Source organism: Sturnira hondurensis, unplaced genomic scaffold (genome assembly GCF_014824575.4).
Source record: "Sturnira hondurensis isolate 20B ecotype Veracruz unplaced genomic scaffold, ASM1482457v3 Scaffold0006413, whole genome shotgun sequence".
NCBI classification, from domain to species: Eukaryota; Metazoa; Chordata; class Mammalia; order Chiroptera; family Phyllostomidae; genus Sturnira; species Sturnira hondurensis.
In genome coordinates this window covers 12,772,415-12,781,127 of record NW_028079044.1, presented here as the reverse complement: position 1 = coordinate 12,781,127, position 8,713 = coordinate 12,772,415, and positions in this window count along the sequence as shown.

The window sequence follows — 8,713 nt, the reverse complement described above, 5'->3', positions numbered from 1 at the left end:
ACCTGATGAATCCTTATCTTGCTGCAGATTCCATTTGTTCATCTTGTTGTAAAACAAATATGTGACGGGAGGCAGTTAATTAAAATTGTGGCACTTTCCAAAGTTATTTATGGGCTCTTTCTGAAACCATCAGGGACTCCTTTGTAAAACAGACAGTGACTAGAGATAGACAATTGACCAAAGTTGTTTTATGGGCTTCTTTCAGCACTGTGGACCCTCTCCTGCATTCTAGGCCCTGGGATGAAAGCACACTTTCCAGGCTGCTTTTTCCAGATAGTGGAAACACTACATAGAATTTCAAGGACTTCCTTCTTTCTTGTTGACATAGTGTTTCTTGTGATGTTGGAACACCTGGCAATATTATCAGACCAAGGTCAGGCCTACTGAGTTAGAGTGTGAAACATGTCTCCTTCCTCCTCTCTGCCTTGGTTTACTATTTATTCTACCTAAGTGGCAAAAGGTGTTGCCTGGCAACCAGGATGCTAGAGGCTGCTCAGTAACAGCAGTGCTGTCTCAGAGTTTCTCTTATGCTGTCTCCGGCCTCACAGCGACCCAAAGGAACCACACAAGATGGTCCGATCACAAATTCCTAACTGGGCAGGTCAGCAGATAGTTGTGTTCCAGGCCTCTACCTTCCTAGCAAAGGTCAATTTTACCCTAAGTGAGCCTTTCCTATTTTTCTTATGCATCTAGGATAACATGCCTTTGAAATGTCAGAGTAATTTTCTTTTGTAGAATCCTCAAAGGCACAACCACAGGTACCAGTGCAGAAGGCCACCAGAGCTGGAGACCACAAAATCCCTCATTGATATCTTCCCTGCACACCACTATATGCTGTAAATGTGAATTATTACCTACCCTGTGTCCGCCAATGTAAAAGAAGTATGTGCTCTCCATTTTGCTTTTTATTCAGTCCTTGAGAGTTCCCCCCACTTTACTATCTCCTGTCTCCTTCATCTACCACCAATGGATTTCATGTTCCTTCCTTTCATTTTGTCCTTTGATTCTAAGTGCATAAAAGGGACAGCAAAACTGCCATTCTCCAAAGCACTTTCTCAGTCCACTAAGGTCTTGCTTCTGGGCATGTCCTCAAAGCTTTGGCTCAGACAAACTCTTATAAAACGTCCCTGTAACTTTTGGATGCCATTCTTTCTCTACCATATTTGCATTATGATGCTAGGGGAAGGAAGTAGTGTAATGGCCTCTTTTCACTGAGGACAAGCAAAACTGTCTACTAATAAACATTACTGGCAATACCAAAGCCACTAGAATCTTAAAATTATAGTTATTTTTCTTTGATAGTACTTATTGTAAGCTATAAAGGGTATATAGAGTACTCAAATTTGCATGTTAGACTGTTTTTATGTGTTAAAAAAATCTATAAATTTCCACTAGACTAGACTGGTACCTTAGCCATGGATCAAAAGGTTTCCTTCTATAACTAAGCTCAATGTAAGTAGTGAAAATGATACAGTAGGCAGTTAAACAGGCATGAGCAGAATAGGAAAGATAGGCCAGTATGGATATCACCAGAAAGCCCCGGGTGCCTAGCAATGGCTAAAACTGGGAGGACAAGTATTGTAGGGTGTGACCTTACCTCCAGGGCCACTTTTTTCTCCCCTAGCTTATCGCTGGTCATGGGGTTTAGACCCCCTGATCTTTCATATTGCTGGGCACGTGGTTCACACCCTGCCCTGATTTTTCCTCCCCAGTATGTCATTAGTCATGTAGTAGACCCCCTTACAGGAGAAACAAGGAGGCTGGAGAACAGTCTCATCTGACTCCTATACAAATCCTTGCAGGACCACTCCCTTCAGCATTAAGCCCTCAAGACAGTGAAGTTCTGACCCCCATCAAACAATCTTAGGAACAAAGCCCCAGGTCTGCTCTCCACAGAGACAGAGTTTTGGTCAAACTAGGGATAACACCTAGGCCTCAGTTGTGTTTCAGCCCCTGGCCCAGAAAAGCAGCAAAGCCAGGCAGGGCAATGCCATGGCTGACCTCAGGACCAGCTGCAGTGACTAAAGATCCCCTGCTCTGGCTCTGACCAGTCAGTGGAGACCAGAACCCTGAGGAGACACACCTGGAAAGCTGATGAATATGCTGCTGAGATCTTCCTGAGACCTCCAGGTTGAAGCCCTGAAGACAGAGTGTGTGCTCACTGTCTGTCTGTCTGTCTCTCTCTCTCTTACACACACACACACACACACACACACACACACACACACACACATATGGGTGTCTTTCCCCATGCCCTTTCCTCAGGTGGGCTGTCTCTGAAGCACACCTGTGCCATTCCCCCTGTTCTTTCCCAAGGTGTGTTACCTTTGCTTTCTTTCTCCTAACCTCCAAGGGCCCTTCTTTTGCTTTCTGGCCAGCTCACTTCTTCCAGAGCTCACTTCTTCTACCCCTGTGACTTTCTAAATAAACTTTGATTTGTATTTGAGTTCCCTGGCTCTAAATTCTTTTCTTAGCTACACTCAAGGACTGAGGTCCAATATTTATTGCTGTTTTGCTGTTAAAAAAGTAACATTTATTTCACCTACTAAATGTCAAGCACCTATTTAAATATTATGTAATTTAATTGTACCACAATCCTGTGTAGGTATTATTAACCTTATGAAACCTTTATGGGCTATAATAATGTGAATATAGCTCATAAAATGTATCAGTCATTTTTCTGTAGACTGTTTTTCAAAGTACGGCCCATGTGTGTTTCTAGGTGGGACAAAATGCAGACCAGCTGGGTCCCAATGGCCTCACAGCTTGTATCAGGATAAGGTGAGGGTCTAGCACAAACTGGCTTCTGCTTACCCCCTGAACTCCGTTTTGAGCCTCTTACCCTACTCCTCAGCTTGCTCCAGGCCTATTGGCCTTTTCTTTGCTGGAAGAGGAAGAGCTCTTTTTCTAAGCACAGGGCTTTTCCATTTATTTTCTTGCTTTTGTCTTTTTTCTAGGTTATATCATTTTTTCTTTCCTTTTTAATTGTTGTTCAAGTACAGTTGTTTCCATTTTCCCCCCAGTACTCCTCCCCCCAACCCATCCCCACCTCCCACCCTCGATCCTACCCCACTTTGGCTTTGTCCATGTGTCCTTCATACATGTTCCTTGGTGACCTTTCCCCTTCTTCCCCTCATTATGCCCCTCCGCCTTCCCCTCTGGCATTTATTTTCTTTGTGGGGGTGGAGAAGGAATTCCCCATCCCCTCTTATTCTTTCTTTTTTTAATTCTAAGGAGTGCTTTTTATTTTTATTTAATTTTTATTTATTTATCTTAGAGGGGAAGGGAAGGAGAGAGAGGGAGAGGGAGAGAGAGGGAGGGAGGGAGGGGGAGAGAGAGAGAGAGAGAGAGAGAGAAATATCAATGTATGGTTGCCTCTCATTCGTCCCCTGCTGGGAACCGGGAACTGGCCTGCAACCCAGGCATGTGCCCTGACTGGGAATCGAACCTCGATTGTGCGGTTCGCAGGCCCGCGCTCAATCCACTGAGCTACACCAGCCAGGGCCATCCTCTCTTATTCTTTAGGTCTTGGTCTTGGGTATCAACACAGAAGGTCTCAAAGAACCATTCCTAATTTAGTGGGTTCTCACCTGTATTTTTTAACATTGCACAACTGCTACCAAAGAATTTATTGTAATTTTAAGTATGTTGTTTATAGTATGTTAAGTGAAAAGAGAACTCAATGATGGAGCTAACACAGTGTCTTGCGCTAATTTCTCTGCCGAATAAATGAACAGGGGAATATTGGCTCTGAGAGACTTTATTTGGGAAATTCCCTAGCTCAAGTGTCTGAGAATAGTATTACCAAGGAAGTTGCCAGCCTGAACAAGGTAACATGAATTCAGCTCTATACTGAAATAAGGAAGCTTATTCTCAGGGCCATAAGATAAGAAACACGAGTGGGAAATCATGCAGACATAAATCCCGTGCAGAACCCAGGTTTAATGCCCTTTCCTTTTGAGCATGAAATAATAGTGCTGCTCTGTGCTTAACTAGAAATCAGTAAGGCTGAGTGGGTGAGTTGAGTAACAACGGTGCTCTGCCCAGGCCCCTTTTATCACCCACACTCCTACCACCTTAAGTTTTCTTTTGCTTTCCAAAGTCAGCACCTGAGATTCTTTCCTAGAAGATTTATCCAGGGCTGCTAGAGGCTGCTTTGCTGGCAGCACAGAGTGGGAGATGTCTGGATATTACTACCCTGCCCTTCCCGTAAATTGTGACTGAAAGTTTGGGGAATATGAAAGCCCCAGCCTCCTCACCTCGGAACAGGAGTCCATGACTTGATCATGCTGGAGCCATGCTGGTTGGATGCACCATTGGCTTCTTCCTCTTCTTTGTCCCTGTTCTTCCCTCTGTCTTAGAGGGTTCTCCTGGAAGCATTCCTTAATAAGTCACTGCCACGGTCCAACTGCAGCAGGGTCCGGGGATTCCTGAAAGGTGGGTAAGGTGTTGGCAATGGGTAACAGACGACAACATGCCTCAAGGGACAGTGAAGCTCTGTTCTGTTTATTCCAAGTACAAGCAGTTTTTTATATTTTCATTTTTGGTAGTGATTAACATTTGCAGGTGCATAGCGTGATCAGTTAAGCAGAAAAAATCATACAAAGGTAACCAGGAAAAGTACAAAAGTTCCCATAGATTCAGTTATATTAAACAAAGTTTGTTTTGACCAGGAGAGCCATTAATCAGACAATTAGAAGTAGCTGTGTGTGCAGAGTTCGAATGTCTTATTGTTTATTAAAGTTCTCAGAGTTTGTCATGGGGCAAAATGTACGCTAGACTGAGCAGAGGTTAGGAAATTCATTATAAGCCTTTGTGATGTCTAACTTAGCTATCTATCTTTTTGTCTAAAATGTTTATGTACTATGGACTCTAACTCGTTGGTAATTGTTTCTACGTGCTTAATAGCTAACCAGCTTATCTTATTTCTTAGCCTGTCTAATTCTAATTGATATATATTCCTCTTCAAGGTAGGAATTCTAAAGGAGGGGCTGTTATTCCAACAACTTTGAGACATTCAGGGGCTATTTCATTAGAGGGGATTTTTCCATCCTTTCAGGCAGTTCTGTGGGGAATGCTAATGTTTCCCCCTGAACTGTCCCTTCCTCTTGGGTGATTTTCACAGGAATAAGTAAGTACAGTACAATGCCTATATTCAGTAGCAAGAGTAAAATAATTAAAATAAAACAGTCCATTGTTAACCCAATTTGGATGCCACGTTCTCTTCCACGGAGACGAATTCCTTGAACTCGAGTCCTCCATGCCCGGACCTTGTCAGACAACATGGTTGGAAGAGGACGTGGCAAGTCACATGCACTCAAATTCTGGAACCCTCTTCTTGTCTATTGCTGGAGAAGTGATCTTAAGACAGTAGAACAGAGGTTCTCAGAATTTCCCCTCTTCATCAATAAGCACATATTGACTATCTATTTGTGATGCACTCTGGAGAAACACAGAATATTCCAAGAAGAAAAAAACAGCATAATAAAGAACTATAACCATCAAAGTGAATAGCTGTCCAAGTAGTTTAATGTGGTTAGAGTGAAGGTGCCCTAGGGACAGGAATGACAGTCAAAGGTGGGGCTGTGAGTGTCACTTGGGGCCAGATTATGATAGGCATTTAAGTGATGCTAAGAAATTAAAAAGAGAAAAAAACAACAAATAAATCAAGCCCTTGCTAATGTGCTTTCCATTTAATCCTCACAAAAACCTTATGAAGGAGATACTATTATTATCCCCATTTTGTAGCTAAGAGAATGAAACTTAGAAAGGTTGTTTAGGGACACCTAGAAAAAGAGCTGGAGTCTAAATCCAGGCTTGTCTGACTTCCAAGTGCATGGGTTTGTCTATTATGTAGAAAGGGGGAAGTAAAATATCATCCTTAACCAATAGTTCTGGTGCTAAGTGTAGATTGGACTGTGGAGAGAGGGGAGGCGTTGACTGAACACGGAGTGCATTCCCATGTCTATTGCAATAGTCTTTTTGAAGCAATTAGGACGGGCCTGGACTAGAGCATTGGTGATGGGAATATGAAGGAACTGGATGATTTAAACACATCTGTTCTGCCCTGGCTGGGTAGCTCAGTGGGTTGGAATGTCATCCCAATACATCAAGATTGTGGGTTCTATCCCCAGTCAGTGCCCATACAAAAACAAACCAATGAATGAATAAGTGGAACAACGCATGTTTCTGTTTCTCAAAAGATCAATTAAAAAATGTAAACACATCTGTTCTGCTTAAAACTCAGTTGCGTTACCCAGGACAGACATTCAGTTCTAGGTCACAAGTGTATTCCTATCTGAGTTAGAGGATAATGGGCAAGAACTGATTCACTCATTAAATGTTTGCCCAACATTCACTATATTGTAAGGAGCTGTGCTGGGTGATACCAATTAGGAGACACTAATGGGAAAATATCTCAAAGCCTATGCACTCCTGCTGAGTCAATAACCCTTTTAGGTTGTATCAGAACCAATGGATATTCAGAAACCAAAACATGGGTATGTTTCTTGTTTTGTTAAGGTTTTTTAAAGCCATAAATATTATGAGTTCTTATTCTAATTTCAAAAAGACAACTAAGAACCTATTTCTGTTACTTTTCTATAGCCAAATTTTTAAGTTTATGTACTAAAAAGGTACCTTCTAATAGAATTTGTTCCTGGTCCACATTCCTTGAGAGATATTGTGGCTGGTTTAATCAAGGTATTGTTAAAAAAAGAAAACCACAAATTAAAATGGTTTTAAATATGTATTACTATAGGATTCAGAAGACTGCTGCTTTTAAAAACAAACCTAATTCAATAGTGTTAAAAAATACTTTTTTTTTGCCTTGGCTGTCGTAGCTCAGTGGATTGAGCACGGACCTGCGAACCAAAGGATCACAGTTTGATTCCCAGTCAGGGCACATGCCTGGGTTGCAGGCCAGTTCCCAGCAGGGGACTCACGAGACGCAACCATACATTGATGTTTCTCTCCCTCTCTCCTTCCCTTCCCCTCTAAAGATAGATAAGTAAAATCTTAAAAAAACACTGAAAAAATACTCTTTTTAAGAATTTATCTCACATATACAGTTGAGCATGTGTGAAATAACCTACTTACAAATATAATAGTAGTTCAGCATCTTTACAGTAGTGAAAAATTGTAAAGAACCTAAGAAAGTCCAATAACAGATGAATGGCTATATTAATATGGTATACCCATTCAACGGGACATTACACAGTTGTTCAAAAGAGGCAGCTCTGTAGGTATTAATATAGCTCTACAATATATTGAGGGGAAAAGACGGTGCAGAATAGTGTATTTAGCATGTTATAATTCATGTACAAAAAGGGAGCAATTAAAAACACACCCCCACATACTTACATACATACTTCGGTTGCACACTGACCCTTTCTGTACTATAGACAAGGAGACAAGAATGGGGCTTAAGTGGGTGGCGGTCAGGTGCATAAAGCAAATTTCACTGTATATCCCTTTACTTTTTAAGAAAAAAAGTCTCAAAATAAATATATTATGTTTGTATGTTTTTTTCTTCCTAGAAGGATAGAAAAAGTTTCACAAGTGTTTATCCTTGAGAAGAGTTTTCAGTTTTAACACCATTTCATTGATTTTCTGACATATAAAATGACTTTTATATAAAATGATTTAACTAGCAGTAGGATTATAGGGCTTTTTTCTTTATGCTTTCTTATAATTAACACAATCCATTTTATTTTTTTAAAATCTGTTGCTGGCCTTCTTCCCTTAGGAAACATTATTACCAGGGTCATGAGCTGCAGGGGTCAATTCTCTCCTAAGGTATTTTACTCAGATTGTACCCTTTCTGGAATGTTTTGAACCCCACATAACTGGTTTAAAATGCAATGTCTTTTGTCCTGTAATCACCTATGTGTCATTTGTTCAAGTTTTAATAAAATGACATTTTATTAAATGCTTATGAAATACCTGGGCTTTTCATAAATATTTTTCATGTTTCATAAGGGCATGATTTCTTGGTCCCAGACTCTTGTTTATGAGGCAATGCAATGCTTTGTTCTTAGTTAAGGTGATAGAAACAAATAGCATAAGGAAATGCACAAATAAATAAATGTTGGAATGTGAATATTCAAACAAAGCCATGCTTCTGCAACCCACCTGGTGAGAAATTACTTCTTTCCTTTTAAAAAAGATTTTATTTTTAAAGAGAGGGGAGGGGGAGGCAGGGAAACATCAACGTGTGGTTGTCTCTTGTGCACTCCCTACTGGGGACCTGGCCCACAACCCAGGCATGTGCCCTAATCTGGGGGAAATTGAGCCTGAGCCTTTGGTTCACAGGCTGGCACTCAAACCACTGAGCCACACCAGCTAGGGCCGAAATTACTTATTTCTGTAAGTAATTTACCAGGTCTCTCCAAAGCATACTACCACTTCATTTATGTCTATGTAAATACCTGATTTTGAAGGATTGGTGTAGTTAATTCATGAAATCAAATTAACAGGACATTTTACACAAATGGATGAGAGATGAACACATTTTGGAGATAATTTAGCTTTAGAGATACTGAATCTTCCAGTTGTACCTCCTAGTCCTTAAAACTTTTATACATATATGCTTTCTTCATATAACATTTAAAAAAATTCTACACATAATTATCTTTATGCTTCCAATCACTCTTCTGAAGATATGTTTAACTCATTTCGTATCTTCTTTTTGGCTAATATAAAAAGTGGAGAG